The sequence below is a fragment of the Astatotilapia calliptera genome, chromosome 14 (genome assembly GCF_900246225.1).
Source record: "Astatotilapia calliptera chromosome 14, fAstCal1.2, whole genome shotgun sequence".
Taxonomy (NCBI): domain Eukaryota; kingdom Metazoa; phylum Chordata; class Actinopteri; order Cichliformes; family Cichlidae; genus Astatotilapia; species Astatotilapia calliptera.
The window spans coordinates 3020464-3037047 of record NC_039315.1 but is presented as its reverse complement, the minus strand read 5'-3'; the positions used below and the strand labels follow the sequence as shown (position 1 = coordinate 3037047).

The 16584-nt window shown below is 41.0% G+C and overlaps 1 protein-coding gene across 5 annotated transcripts in view; it reads right to left on the bottom strand.

Moving 5' to 3' along the window:
* LOC113037032 (leucine-rich repeat and fibronectin type III domain-containing protein 1-like protein) overlaps window positions 1-16584 on the bottom strand; it is a 409870-nt gene that overhangs the window by 174725 nt on the left and 218561 nt on the right. The gene's annotated exons all lie outside the window — the stretch shown is intronic.

The window sequence follows — 16584 nt, the reverse complement described above, 5'->3', positions numbered from 1 at the left end:
CAAAGGGAATCAGAGTCATTCATTTCTATTACTTACAATTATGCTTCATTTTTTTCCTTCATCATGATTAATAGTGATGCAACAGACACGCAACAACATTAAAGAAAGTAAATGTTTCTAATCAGTGTAGAACACCCATTATAACCAGTACTGCTGCTGGTATTTGTCCCAGTAATTCACACTGAGCTGTGGAGTCATGCACAGAAGTTAAAAGTTGTTTTAATGATATATGAAAGTAAGGCAAGGCAAGGCAAGGCAAGTTTATTTGTATAGCACAATTCAACAACAAGGTGATTCAAAGTGCTTTACAGAGACATTAGAAACAAGAACAAATAAAAAGCATGATTTAAAATTGATTAAAACAAGCAAATAAACTAACTAAGTAACTTCCACCATAACAAAGTCGAGTGGTGGAAATGGATTCATCTCTTATCCCTGGACTTAGAAACAGAAACAGAGCTTTAATAAAGCATGTGAGCTAATCATGCTGACCCACATTCATCACGTTCACACAGACTTTTGCTCCTTCCTCAGCTTGAAGTTCTCTCTGAGTTACATTAAAAAAACCCACAAAGTTGTGTCCCAAACACAGCAAACAGACATCAGCTACTTTTAAACGGTTACTTTGATCCTCTGGAAGAAGCATGTTCTCGGCTTGTTGACCGGATGCGTTTTAATAACACGATCGATGTGAAATCACGAGGAGCAACTCTGCACACAGATTCACCGAAGAAATGCGTATGTCTGTTCTTAGGACGTTTGCGCCACAGCGCTGAGAGTTCAGAGGTTCAGTGCAGCATTTGACACAATAAAATGGATCGTTGCATTACTGTGGGCTGTGTATCGTGCAGTATTAAACACAGTGAGGGGGTTGTTGTGCTTTGGTGCTATATAAATAAAATCTTAGTGCAGCTCAAAAACACAAAAGGCTTTTCAGCTCCCTAACTACAACAACAACATGCACACTTTAAATTTAAACAAGTAACTAATATAAAACTAGGTCTGGGACATATCATCACATTTTTTAATATTAGAAGACTTTGTACATATCAAAGCTTTATTTCTTTTAAGTTTAAAAACAAATGGAAACGAGTCGCACTCATAGAGCCTGTTTAAGCAGCTGTTTGGGACTGCTGTCTCTTACTTTCTGCTGGTCCTGCAGGTTAAATTCATTCAGACGATGCTCACGTGTGCAGCACGCGTTGAACTCTAGGTCTTTGTCCTTTAAGGCGTGCAGCACGTTTTCTGGATATGCAATGAAATCGAGCCTTATTCTGAAACATTTGTTCAACTTTTTGCTGTCTTTCAAGCGTTCAGACAAACGCTCGCCTGATGTTTCCAGGTGAGCGTTTGTCTGTCTGTTCATTTACATTCTGCAGGTCGACACAAACCCAAATAAGAGAGTAGTGTGAGAGTCTGCTGGATGTGGACATACAAAACAGCCCCCCTGTTGCACTGGGCCCAAGCAGCATAGCCAAAAGAAACGGGGAAAAAAGTCCCACAGCGCTAATAAATAGCTTTAGCATTAGCTCACAGTAGTAAAATATGTCTTTCTTTTCAAACCTCATCAGCTGTCTGAACTTGTTTTTGGCAGCTGACATCATTCCAGTGGATATTACCAGCTGATGTGATGTTCCAGATTAGAATAGCAATAAAAATCCACATTTGGAGGCTGTGGAGGTTTGAGAAGTGTCTCTTGGACTATTTGAAAGTTCATAATAATTTCAGTGAGGATGAGAAGTGAAAAGACCATGAATCCAGTCTTTTACACACATTCAATATATTAACATTTCGTGCTGATACACAGTGCACTAACAAGCCTCGACAAAACTATTTTGTCATAATTATCATTTTGAAAAAGTCTGAGAAGAAAATGTTCTTCAGACACCGGAAGAAGGAGGAGTGGGCTGGCATAGCAACGAATACTAAATTGCGGTGGACAGAAGTGGTGGGATGCTGCAATCAACATCACAAGATCACGTCAGCAGGCTAATTCTCATCACATCCTTCTCACACTAAATCAACGTGCAGGAGACAGGAAGACAGGGAAGGGGGGAAAGAGAGAGGGTGAAACATCTAAAATGATAAATTATGACTGACAGGAAGGGTGGGATGTCGCAATCGCATTAAAGCAACATCAGCTCCATCTTTTCTTCATATCAAATCGTTCTTTTGGTAAATAAACAAATAAATACAAAGACAGAGCGAGAGAGGGAGAGAAAGAGGAGGATGGAGGGAGAGAGGAACGGATAAAGTGATGAATTGTGACTGACAGAAGTGGTGGGATGCTGCAATCAGAGATCGCATCAGCAACACCACAGCTTCATGTTGGAGCTTCACCTAAAGTAAATAAGATGGAGAGTGGGGGAAACAGATGGGAGAAAGATAGATGGTGTGGGGGTGGGGGTGGATGGTGAGGCGGTTGTCATCGAGTAGCGATACGTTTGGAGAGATGGAAGTGGCAGGATACTGTAATCAGCATTTACGACACATCGCGCCCCACACAGGATCGCTGTTAGCCCTCCTCCCTCCCGCTCCTCCTCCTCTTGTCGCATTTACATATTCAGACTGTGAAGATCTTTTCTGCTGTAACCACACTGATGTGTAAATAACATATCAGATGGCAAGATGTCATCATATTCTGCGACATGATGCCAACATTGTGCTGCCAGCCTTTATGTAAAAATCTGAAGGAGTGTTTGTGTGAGACTAAAAAAGCTAGATAGCTTCCCAGATTCACAAGCCAGCAAGGCAATTTTAATGCCAATACCACATAACTGCTAGCTGTCAAGAAAACACACTAATCCATCGCACTTTTCCTATAAGGTGCCGGACATAGTGTGTTAACCGACAGTATCGGCCACTTACATGTATGCAGAGGGCTGGTGTGATGGAGAAGGATGCTAGGGATGAAGCGAGATGGGGGCAGACGGTCTGTTGTGGTGACCCTCGAAGAGAACAGCCGGAAGAAGAAGAATGAAGACTGTGCACCCAGTGTGTTTCGCAAAAGCAGGCAGGCCGAAGGCATAGACACCAACTCAGTTTAATTCAGTGTAATTATATAAGTGCCAAATCACAACAACAGCCACCTCAAGGCGACTAAGGTAAAGAGAAAACCACACAATCCCCTATAAACAAGAACTTGGCAACAGTGGGAAGGAAAAACTCCCTTTTACCAGCTACCAGGCTCAGGGAGCAGACATTTTCTGTGACTGGCTGTGGGGTGTGGGACAGAAGACGAGCTGTGGAAGAGAAAGCGGACAAAAAAAGAAAAAGAAACCAGAGGAACTTGAAGGTGAGGAGAAGGAGCCACCTTCAAATATCACAGGCTGACAAGCTCTTAAAGGCTCTCAGTGAGCTTTCGAGGAGTTATGACGGAGCCGAATACTGGTACAGAACACGTTGGGTTTTCAAAATAAGAGAGAGATCTGAGAAATCAGCATGCTGACCTATTAGTTCTCTGCAAAATAAAATCACTGTCCCTGGAAAAATCTCTGCCACTCTGCTGCCAGTGACCCATCAGTGTTTGTGATCGCTCATGTTCTGTGCTCATAGCTACCCTGGGCGCTGACTCACCAAATTAAAAACTACGTCTGTGAGCGCGATTTCCAATGTTAGCACTTTTTCCAGCAGTTTCAGAGTCTGTGTGATAAAAACTTTTTTTTCTTGTTTAAGAATATAACTGACAATAACCATGTCCAACGAACTCTACTAACGAACTCATAACGTGATGACTTTAGACTTTAGTGTGCCCGGTAGCTCTTTAAATCCCCTAACTCCTAGTGTACTGTATTTGATAGATTCGATTTTGAGATTGATGTAGCACAAATTATACAAATTACAATTCATTTTTGGAAACTGATATTTAATTATTAGAAAAAAAATGTCAGATGGTTGAATAAACCCTCCATTTTCAAAAAAAATTGAAAATGATTTTATGGTTTAGGTTGTAAAGAGTTAAAGAATCCTTTAAAAAGTAACAGTTTAATACTTTCATCATAACAAGCAGTTATATCTTATAAAACATACAATAAGCTGCAGAGAGACTGCAGGCAGTGTGTTGGCAACAGAAGCAACAGGTTGTCTCATTTCCTTTGTGTTTAACTCAGAAAGTGCTGAGCGAGTTTGCCAAAAACAAGTTTACAAACAGCTTTATTCATCAAAATTCACTTGAAGCCACAGAAATGATGAAAGCAATGAGCTGTTTTTACTTTACTCATCACAGCATAAGGCTACCTGTTGGTTGGATGTGCCATGTTTGGCCAACGCAGCACAATGACTGCTATTGTTTTTGTTGTAGCAGATCCATGAATCCATCTTTTACTGCCAAAACTTTGCTTTCATGATCGGTTCTCTGTGATACGACAGCCTGGCACAGTCAGCACATCCCCTCAAACGTTGCTCTCTTTTTGCTCCGTTCAAGAGCAAGAACTCGAGATACTTTGTGCTTATTTTGTTGAAGTCATAAAATCTTCTATCCTCACCCACCTATTGACCCAAATACTTAACCTTTATCACTACCTGTATCACAAGTACTGTGCCAGGAAACCGTGCACGTATACGTTTCCTTCTTTCCTTCTGGCCACTGATCCACTGTGGTGCAACAACACTTAAAAGAAAACAGAGAAATTTCTGTTGGTCTCTACAGCCTTAACCCCTGCTCTCTCTCTCTCTCTCTCTCTCTCTCTCACACACACACAAACACACACGCACACACACACACACACACACACACAAACACACACGCACACACACACACACACACACACACACAAACACACACACACACACACCCTGATCTGTACGCACCTCATTTTCACTGACTTCCCAGCACAGGAAAAAGAAGTTCCCGGCGGACTATCCACAGGGTATGAGTACATTCAGCCCAGCACTCCCCAGACAGCGCTGAGCTCTGATAGGTCCCTGAGGATTACATACTGCAAAGGCTTTAGCCAATAGGAACAGGCCATTATCTCAGATGCAGTAAACACACATATAATGAAGGAGCGGAGGAAACTGAATTGCTATTGCATCTGAAGTGTGTGTACGTGTGCGTGCGATCTAAAGTATCATATATCTTCCCAGGCAACAAGGGTCGATAATAAAGCTGGCTCTGTGCTACAGCTTTGGGAAGTGTACTGGGATCTACTGGGGAAGCTTTACTGGTTTCAGCCTTGAGCAAGGCCCTGTGGTGTTGGGTTTCCTCAGAGATAAAGGCAATCCTGCCTGTCTGCAGTGATATACAAGCTTACAAGTCCTTGGCCTTATCTGCTCTCTCCTTGCTGCCTGATTTAAGCTCTACGAGTCAGGAGGAAGACGAGCAACTGGAGAAGAATGGGAAAATTAAGAAAGAAGGGATAAGTGCGCACAGGAAGGAATGAAAGAAATTTCAATAAACAAACCAATAAACATGCGTGGTGCTGCTGGCTTTGCTCCTGTGATGTGTGGGGCCCACATTTAAGTCTATCTCACCATTAATGTTGTCCAAGTGATTTTCACAGTGTCGAGTTAAAGCAACCTTTACACGTAATTATGCTAATTTATATCCTGCTGCATATGTAAAACAGAAACTGCAGTTAGTCACCAAGCGAGGAGCATGGCAGACAAGATGGTAAAAACTGGTTTAAAATGCTGTAACGCCAAATTCACTAGAAATAAGTTGGAATTTCAGTCAAATAGTAGTTAAGTTCATTCTCCATCGCTTTCTTTTGATGCCAGTATTGAAAACAATGCCGCCGTTATGTGAAGTAGAGAGCTTGTGGATGACTACATCAGCAGATTATAGTTTGAAAGCTCTCCCTGACTTGCAGTTTGGCTCTTGTTAAGTGATCTAAATCATCCTGTTGTTTGCCATTTATTTCAAGGAGATTTTAAGTGAAACAAAAATCAGACACCACTTCAACCGCGTGATAAAAGACTCGAGATAAATCATGAATAGAGACTTCAGTTTCAGTCGAACTGATGTTTCATTGGGAGAGAAAAATGCATGAAAGAGGTCGGGGTGGATGATAGTATGTGTAAGATTCCAGAGCTGCACTGTCATAAGCACAACATCAGATTAAAAGCTTTGAAACTTTTCTTCTACCAGTGAAATACAATAAACACTGCAGTTTACATCAGGTTGGAGAATCTTTACAGTCCAAGTGTCAGAAAGAAAACAGTAGCATCGCCACTAGTCCCAGTGCTACTGGTACGAGTGTGAACCATTCACCAGGCAATACCAGCATGAGAACCTCATACATATAAATGAGTGAATGATTGATCCTGCAGCTACTGGTGACCATACAGTAAACAAACACCAACAACAATGTAAAGTCATCTCATCTGCGCTCAGATCTTTTGGATTTTTCCTTTTCTTTGGATCACAGCTCTACTTCCTTACACAGTCTGTTGTTATGTTTCCTTCACCGCGCCGTCCCCACACACAGCTGAGACCTTCACCAACATACGCGCACGCCCAGCGAAACAAAAGTTCAGCAGAGGAGACAAACAAGCCTCTCTGCAAACACCGTTACATTAAATCAAATCAACAGGCAGCAGCACTCTCCTTCTGTTTTCTGCTGCTTTGAGCTCCTGCCTCATTCGTTTATCTGAAGGAGTGAAGAGGACCAAGCACACATCTGCACTTGGTATGACAACCTCGTACATACGAGTACTAGTATGTGATACTATTTAGGATAGCAAACAGCTGATTATTTCAGTGATACAACTATGGTAGTCTCTATCTGAAGATAAGTGAATATCTATAGAATCTGCAGGTAAGGAAGTGATTATTGATATTGTTGCTCAGGAAGAGAGGGCTGTCTAAACATTTGATGATAAGTCAAATGTTTAGACAGCCCTCTCTGGAATGTCAGTGGTTCCAACAATTCATCCAGTGCGCTGTTCGGGAAAGATACTGGACCCCAAACTGTCCCCAGTGCCTTCCTGTGAGTGTATGGAAGTGAAAAAAGAATAACTCACTGTTTAACCACTAAGCTAAAGGTAAAAATGAATAAATAAATAAATTACCACTTACTTGTACTTACAATAACTTACTTACTCTCTGACCAGATATTGTCTGCTATGATCGCATCAAAATATGACCCAAGTCATCATTTATATCATCTCCATTACTCTGTTCTAAATTCTTCTTTGTCCAACACTGGCGATGTTCTTCCTGTTACTCTGAGCTCGAGGTGAGTTTGGCCTTTGGCTGGAGGCTGAGGGCGCCTCGTTTAAATTAGGGCCTGATTGGGTCAGCGTCACTTCACTGCCCTCCATGCTCCCAACGAGACAGTGCAGTCAGCAAACGCCACTAACCTCAGCTGCTCACACACTAAAACCATCAGGATTTAGAATACACAGATAGGCAATCGTATCTAAGCTACATATGCATGCAAGGAGGAAACACATTTACTGAAATGCATCATCAGTTTTGGAAGCCTTTTTATATACTACGCTTCTTAAGTACATTTGTAAACAATGAGTGGGCCTTGAATTGCGATCCACCCGCTGGATATCAAGGCTACACCGGAAGTCTTGGAAAACCCGCCACTGCAGCTGATTTAAACTCCAGCCACACAGAGACTTCTATGTTACCTTTTCACTTTGTATCTGAGGCCAGCAAAAGAATGATACAGTGGATTGAAATTCTTCATTAAGCCTTAGTTTGTAAGCGGCAGATCCAAGTGCATCCCCTGTGAAGAAACGCACTGCTCACATCCTCCCTTTAATGAGGTGTGCTCAGAGGTGAAGGGGGAAAAGAAAATGAGCTGCTCCCGGGTTTGCATTGGCTGGCAAACCTTGCAATACATCCTCGTCAGTCAGACATGTAACAGACTTGCCAGACCACACAGTGTGAAATCCAGACAGCCTCTCAGTGCCGCAACACAGTTAGCTCACCATTTGCTATATGTCAATGTTTGCCTCACTTCCAAAACCCTGGATGTTCATCCAGAACTCTGAGTGCTGGTGTGTGTCTGAGCCTGTCTGAGTCAGCGTGCCGCTGCTCGTAAAGGCCGTAACACCAGTGGATTTGGATTTACAAGTCATGTACACTTTTCTTTAAAGCCCAAACGAGAACAGCTTCTTTACACATCCGTCTGCACAATTAGGATTTGATCAAATCGGTTCATCCTGTCAAAAAAGCACTTATAGCTCCTTTCACTTTTAACCCCAAATTAACTGCACCTAACAGTGTGAAGGGTTAAACAGCCAGTGGGTGGAGTCTCAGTATGCCTGACGACTATATAAGGAAATCCCTTCTGACATAACACACATTTTTTTTTACATACACTGATGTCACTTTTGGAAACCTTTGGCCAGATTTAATATCAGTATCCACCAGCAGTGTACACTACATATGGAAGAAAACAAGTGAAGCATAACAGGACATCTAACTGTATTGAAATAATGAGTTTCAGCACTAAATTTGTAAAAGAAGCAGCATTCTGGACAAGACCTACATCACGTAAGAAATTTCATGACACAAGACTGTTCTGTTATCTGCTGCTGAAAACACTGCTCAGCGGTACAAATTAAAGATGTTGCCCGTGGCTCGATAAGACTGGGACTCCAACTTTAACAAATGACCCATCTTTTTGTGTCCACCAAAGCACAATATCCCTTTGCCCTTAGATCCACTGCGACACGGCGCAGAGCTGACTGTGCATCGTTAGCTGTGGCTGAGAGCAGGAGCTCAGTGTTTTTGAGTCAGCAGCGGGAAGACGCACAAAGATTTACTTCAGATCCACATTTAATTAAACTCTGCAAACTAGACTACGAGATTAGAGCTCAAATCCCACTAAAGGTCTTTACTTGAGTTTGATTCAGAGCAAGAGTCTCGATACTTGAAGCAAGAGTTTGAAAGGGAAAATTACAAAAATAAAAATCAATTAAAACAAACAAAAACAAAGCAACATTTGAAGGATGGCGCAGTTATGTTTCATGGTTTTATATATTTCACATGTGTATTTATAGGACTGCTATTTGCTGATAAAGGCCCTGTGGGTTCATAATAGATTACCTGCATATAAGATGGCATTTACAGTTACCAGTGGCTAAAATCAGCTTTGCACTGGAGAAATGTTTTTTAAAAAAAGGGTGATAAAGCTTTGAGGTTTGAAACAGGTCAGTTAGCTCTCTGGAACAAGGATGTGGAAGATAAATGAGAAGAGAAAAAAGGTAATTGGCAAGATTTTTATTTGAGAATTTTGTTAGAACGAGACAGGCTTCAGTTTCAGAGAAACCTGGTGTGGAATAGAATTAGAATAGAATTCAACTTTATTGTCATTGCACATGCACAGGTACAGGGCAACGAAATGCAGTTTGCATCCATCCAGAAGTGCTTTAGTGATATAGATATATTACAATATATATTAGCAATAATATAGATATGTGAGTATGAACGCATCATTCAATCAGAGCTCCCTGACCTGCTGTCCATCTACACCAAGCGGTGCAAGTCCAAAGCTAGGAAGATTATGATGGACCTCTCCCATCCCAACAATGGACTCTTCTCACTGTTGAGGTCTGGGAAGCCTTAAGGCCAAAACAGAGAGAATGAAGAGGAGCTTCTTCCCCCAGGCTATTCGGGGCCTGAACCAGGTGTAGGACTGGACTCTCCCAAACACGTCACTATAAGACTGGACTCTCACACACGTCACCACACGCACCACCACACATTTCCTATAATTCTATAATTCCTATAATTTATAATCCTTATCTTTATAATCTCTTCTGCTATTTGCACATTCTTTACTGTAAATTCCTAAGTTAATTTGTAAATTTTTGTAGTAAATTGTAAATATTGTAAAACTTTTCTTCTGTCATTTAATGGTCGGGCATTGTACAGCTACAAGCATTTCACCCCCATGTCATACTGTGTATGGTTGTGTGTGTGTGACAAATAAAATTTGAATTTGAATTTGAATTTGTATATTACAGAAATGGGTCTATTATGGTATGTTATAATGTACATGGTATGAAGTATGTTGTGAATATTCTATAACTATAGGTATGTACAGGCTGTAGTGAGTACAAGCTATGTACAGGCTATGAACAGGATATAAATATGAAAAACTATACAGAATATGAAATAAATAACTTTACAGAATCTGAGATATACAGCTATACAGAAATGGGAACTATGCAAGTTGTAAACAGTTGTAGGATTAAAAATTATCGAATGTACAGAATGATTATTTACACAGAGCTATACAGTAGTGCAGTTAAGATAAGTGAGGGTGTAGATAGTTTCTACAGAGGCTATATAAAGTGCTAGTGGTTGTGAGTGGTGGTTCAGTCCATGTTATTATTGTGTGTTTGAGGGTACGGTTTTCCATTGTGGGTGTGTGTATGTTCAGTCCATGTGTTAACGTGGGTCAGACGTCAGGAGGCAGAGTTCAGGAGTCTGACAGCTGTGGGGAAGAAGCTGTTCTGGTACCTGGTGGTCTTAGTCCGGAGGCTCCTGTAGACGCCTTTGGAAGTAAAGCAAAGGGATTTGTGCAGATTTCATGGCTTTTTCATGCTTTGGGGTTGGTCCCACACAGATCCTATGGATGGCTGTGCAGGCTGTCATTCACATGCTGTAGCCGTTTACTGTCATCAGGGGGCGATGTCACAAACAACAGCTCTGTGGGCTGCTTTTGCTTGTGGTGCTAAAATAAAAAGTCAGTTCAAGCCACTTTCTGTGCTTTGCTCGAGTCTGAAGCACAACAGCTCGAAAGTGAAGGGCTCCCTGCAGATTCATCCGCACTGAGCTGCATGCCTTTGGTTTTCTGGAGCACCGCACACAAGCATCCTCGCTAAGGCTGTAATCTTACGCAAAGTGACACAAACACATATCTGTAAAATAGGCTTTACATCGATCAGCACGGTCCACACTTTGCCTCGAATAAGTGAACGATTATGGACCGGCATCTATGTGTGGAAGCTCCGGCACTTTATAGTTGGCCTTGTTTATCACAGCCCTCTACAGCTCCTGTTTATGCTATAGGCAGCACATTATTCTATTGTAACACTAACGTGTTACACACAAATTAATCAAAGCATATCAGTATCAAATATTTAGAACATGACTGCAAACATGTATGAGTGAAGAGATTTGTATGCATTTATATTTTTCCTGGGTCGAGTTTGTCCTGCAAATTCAGAGCTGCTCACAAAACACCTGATCTGCATTTCACTTTACTATATCTATTTCTCCTGTCTCCATCTCAGCTGGTACACACTTCCTGAGATAATTTCATTTGGGCAACGTTATATATGCCACAGCTCTGCTGCACGCGCTCATACTATGTTCTTCTTTTCTTTATCAAGGTGACTTACTATATTTAATTCCCCTCTTGCATTGAGCAGCATATACTTGTAAAGCCTATTTGTTAAACTGACACTGATATCCCATTGTCTGTGGCTGGTGTTGAATTTCCTTCAGTTTACTGTTTAAAATCAAGACGACGCTCATCTGTCGCCCTCACACACTTTCATTCCATTTCTTTCGCTTGTTTTTCTGGTTTCATACAGGAAAAAAAGAACAGAAAAAAATGAAAATGAGAAAATCTGACCCTCATTTGAATTAGCAAACCTCTGGAATGTTATCAGCGTGAAGCTGAATGAAACTAATTAAGCTGTCCAACAATATTTTCTGTGATCACTGTGGAAATCAGATCCCACTGTGGCAAATTATCCCTGTCACTGTACGACCACCAAAGTGTAAAGCCACCACGAGCTCACACCCGCGACCTCATATCAGTGTTCAGCACAGTGAAGCAGTCTTAAGCTCAACAGTTGGAAAACGCCTCTCATTCATCAAGAACCACTGCACACAGGAGCGAACTGAGGAAAGTGAGTAGGAGTGAGGTTTGTGAAGTGCAGAATGCAAACGTGAAAATGCGACTGGAGCTTTTTAACAAATAAATGTGGTGTCCGAATCTGAAACCAAAAAGCTTGGAAAACAAATAAGAGCCACTGGAAGCTCAAACATGCTGTGAAGCTGCGCACGAGGGAAAAAAGAGCAACCAGTGAGTGAAAAACACCCACCAACAGGTGAAGTGTGCTTACTGACAAAATGGTGATAACATTGTGACCACCAACAATTGTTTTAGTTTTACAAACATGCACATCTTTAGGGGACATTTCAACCATCAGCTAATACGAAGAGCTAATACGAAGAGTGCCTCAAAGAGTTCCTGCATGCTTTATGGTGATTTAATGACAGCAAACAGTGAAGTGAGGCTCCTTACATCACAGGCATTCTGAAACTGAAGACTGCATATCAGACTCTGACTGCCCCAATTTAATACATTTTGCAGAAGTTATTAATCAGTATCAAAGCAGCTGTGGATAATAGATAATTTAACAACTATCTGGAATCCATCAGTTATCAAGAGGAACCTTTTTTCTTTCTTGGCCTCTAGTGAAACGTACGGTTATCCTGATAACATGCAGTTGATATCTGTGCCAAGGCTTCCCATGAGTGCAGATAAATTAGAAAATGCCAATAAAAAGCTAAAGCGTTGGCAGCTGGTGGTCTTGAGATTACGTTTCAGAAAATGGATTCCTCTCTACACTCCACGCAGACTGTTCATGTAGCCCAGCCCTGCTTGGATTTAACCGCTGCAGCTTTTGTCTTGATGCATGCTCAATCATCCAGGTAAGAAAACCCCCAAATTAGTTGATGGTTAATGATAAAGGAAGTGACCTCGCAGCACATTGTTTGTCAGTGGTGCTAGTTTCAGTCATTGTGCAAACGTTTTGTTTTAAAAAGGATGGTTGAAGCTGCAGGTAGCTGAGGGTGAAGAAGTCCTCTGGATGAGTGAGGAAATGTTCCTCCCACTGAAAACGCTACGTCCAGATGAACACAATCAATGTTTGGAGATTTATCAGCTTTTAAATCATTTTAAATTTCTGCTGACTGTTGACAAATTACAACTAATCGCTTTTTTCCAAATAAACATTTTTTCAGTAATTGCGTTCATTTCACCTCACTGGGGAAGCCTCCAGCAGCCCAGGCCCACTGCAGTGTAACTAAAGGAGGGTTTAGCAACTTACAGAGCCCTGTCACTGCTCATTTAGCATTTAATTTTCTCCAAAATGTAGGAAATTAGGGGTTAGGGTGATGGCTACTTCTCAGGAATTATAATTTAGACATCAGAGGGTTCACTGGCCAGTACTCGGACTTCACATATTCAAATATAAGCATCATTACAAGCAGAACTCAAAACTCGTTCAGGGGCAACAAGGGGGTTTTGGAGGTTTCCTGTGTCATCAGCAGATGTCGAGAAAGCATTTTGCTTAAAAGATTTGCATTTACATTTGGAGATTTGTTACATTTGGAGATTTGTTACATTTGTCACGGCCCTGGCTGGGTTAGGGCCTGTGTGGGCGAGTGTTTGGCAACGAATCCTTTTTAGTTACTTTTCAGTTTACTGACCAACGCTTGTTTTGTTTTGTTTCTTTAAATGGTGATAGCAGCTTGTCCGTCTCTTTTAGTTGAGTTATTAATAGAAACTTTAATAAAACTCTTTAATTTAACCATTTTGCCTCTCTGTCTCGTTTTTCTGACCCAGACACTTTTTGTTACTTTTCCTAATCGCCTGGACCCTTTCAGAGCAACGTAACACATTCAATTCCTATTTCTACAGATTTTGTAAAGATGGCTTTGCTTGGTTGAGTGATGTGGGCCTAACTGAGACACACAGCATGGATGAGAACAGTCTGTACACTTAATTACGGGATTCATATTCTCCACTGCTCTCCCTGACACTCGTCTTTAAACTGTTTTAAGTCTTTCTTCAAGTTCTGTTTCGTTGTATTCCCGTTGTTTTCATTACATGATCATATATGAGCTGGACTGAAGATTTAGTGAACTTTTATCCTGCCTGCTGTGTTTGGCACTGGGTTTCTTTCTGGACTGTTTCATAACTTAAAGCCTGACCATCAATACACCAAAACATATAAATACGTTTTAATGCATTACAGTTTGAGGCATTTTAACAGGGCTGTGGGGACGACTCACTTTTGAAGCCAGCCTCAGGTGGCATCCAGAGGAACTGCAGTCTTATCCACATTGGCTTCATTTTCATGCAACTTGTTTAGTTTAAAACATGCTGACACTTCTGACTCTGAGTCTGGATTATATTTTTATCAAGTTACATTATTCAAACCAAAATATTAAATGTTTTTATCAATATACAACCAGCATGTGGTACAATCCATGTGAGATTCTCCTGAGTGTCTTAGAGTAGGACAGATGTAGAAATTCTCTCTCAGGAAGAATAACTGAAAAAAGCCTGATCACATTCTTCTGGTCAGGACGTACAAAAGAAATGTGCACAGATGAACCACTGTCTGATGAAATCTCAGCAGATATAGATAGGCGAAGTATATAACTCCATCCTTTTAGGGATAAAGTGTAAAATTACCATGACATTCACATTCACTGAGCCACCACACACAGACCTGCTGGGGCTCCTCAGGGGGGCATTAGCACACAAAAGCAAAGCCAAGCAGCAGATCAGGCTGCTGTTACTGCCAAACAGTCAGGCCTCAGGAATTCATTTTGGCACAGATGAAGAATGAAAAATTGCTCTGACATTTACAGCACACATCCCGCTGCAGCAGAGTCGACAAACAGTGGGAGACAGCCACAAAACTAAGATTTTTGCCATTATTAAGTTATCCTCACTAATTCGTAAGATTAGGACTGAGATCCCACATTAGAACCAAATTTCTCTGAGCTTTCATTGCAGCGTGCAAATCCAGGGATGCTAAGACGACCACAGATTCTAGTTGCGTGAACGAATTAGCTGAGAAGCTAACTATAAAACCTGTCATGTTTATATAGTGTAAGACGACCAGAGCTCAGTTGGTGTTTCAGTGGTGAACCAAAATAATTTCACCTACTCACTGGGTGCACAGAGAGAAAACTGAATAGAACAGAAAATAGACCTTAAGGAAATGTAAACCTGGCAGAAAAGAAACAACTTCTCCAGTTAAGTTTAATAAAAGACACAGAAACTAAATGGAAACTTAGAGCTGGAATTGGGTTGCAGAGTGGCTTGCAGGCATCATTTTAATACTAGTCAAACCTCTTGAGAGGTATGCAACCCTCCGTGGCATGAAGTTTTTTACGCAAATATTGACATGTGGGGTATCCACAGAAACCTTAGAATCTAAACGCTCATATAAACCATTTCTACAACAACCAAACACAGTGAGAACAAGCAATGATTAAAAGAGCAGTTACGTAATTGTGCAAAAGTCTTCTAAACACACACAACGGAGCCACGAACTCTCCCGACTTCATGTAAAAAGGGAACCAAAGCCTGGTTAGCTAGCTGGGCTCTCACAGATCCCCAAACTCCAAGTTTCAACACGCTCCGACCAAAATCCAGTGAACCAGCCACAAAAGAAGACCACCATGGAATCATAAATCTTGGCACAGATGATGTTTAAATGTTGATTACTGACTATCTGTGTTCTAGCCTCAGTAACTTTGACACAGTAACAACTGCTGCAGTATTTAAACCTCTGATGAAATCTGTTAGCTTTATTTTGATACCAAGATTGTTTACACAGAGTTTGTGATTGCAGAGAAATACTCCATGCAGGAGGCTCAGAAAGCCCTTTGGGGCTCACCAGAACAGCACCTTTTGAGTTGCAAGGGTTTCCCGCCTAAGAAACACCTTTCATAAACAGCTTTCCACTCTTTTCTTTCCCCCTTTTTTTTCACCGGTGGTCTCACCAGTGTTACCAGTGTCTGCCTCTGAGACAGCTTAGCTGAACTCTCTTTAATCAGGAATAATTAACCTTGTGAATTGAAAACAGTGTATTGTCTGTAAATTTACAGTATGTGCGTGTTTCATCAGTGTACTATTTGACTTGTCACTCCAGTGGTCATTCAGCTGATGAAAAGAATTTGAAAAGCTCTCAATTTGATTGGTTATTTACGGTTTCTTGAACAGACAGAGAAAAACTATGAAGGCGCACTGTGTCGTTGGGACTGCTGTTCAATACTGAACTCAGTATGATTGTGTGTCTGCGCACCGCTGCCAATTAAATGATAATAGAAAATACCAGGGAAAAGAATTATGGAAGTGTTTCTCTCATCGGTGAAAAGCGGGCATGCCATCACATAATGACATACAGTAAACACACCCATGAATGTGCTGTTAGAATTATCATCTCTGCTGCCACGAATTCATATTTGACAATGAATGCTTTGAGTGAAAGATAAAGAAAATATTAACCACACTGAGAAACTGAGACTCTTTTTAATTGAGAACAGTGTGAAAAAACCTTGAAATAAACATGATTATCTCTAACAAACGAAACAACGAGGAGGTGGGAACAAACAGAAGCTACACAAAGCTTATCCACTGTTTGAGCAGCTCTGATACCTCCGCAATAAATCAGCCATTGTGAAGAAATGCTTTGAAATAATAAGAGTGTGATGTTTTATGGGACTGATGCCGCAGTGAGACAAAACAATTGCATGCAAATAAGAAACAGAAATTAGAAGGCAGATATTGAAAATGAAACAGAAATAAAAACATGAAAATGTTAAATAATACTAAATAAATACTAAAAATAGAGCACAAA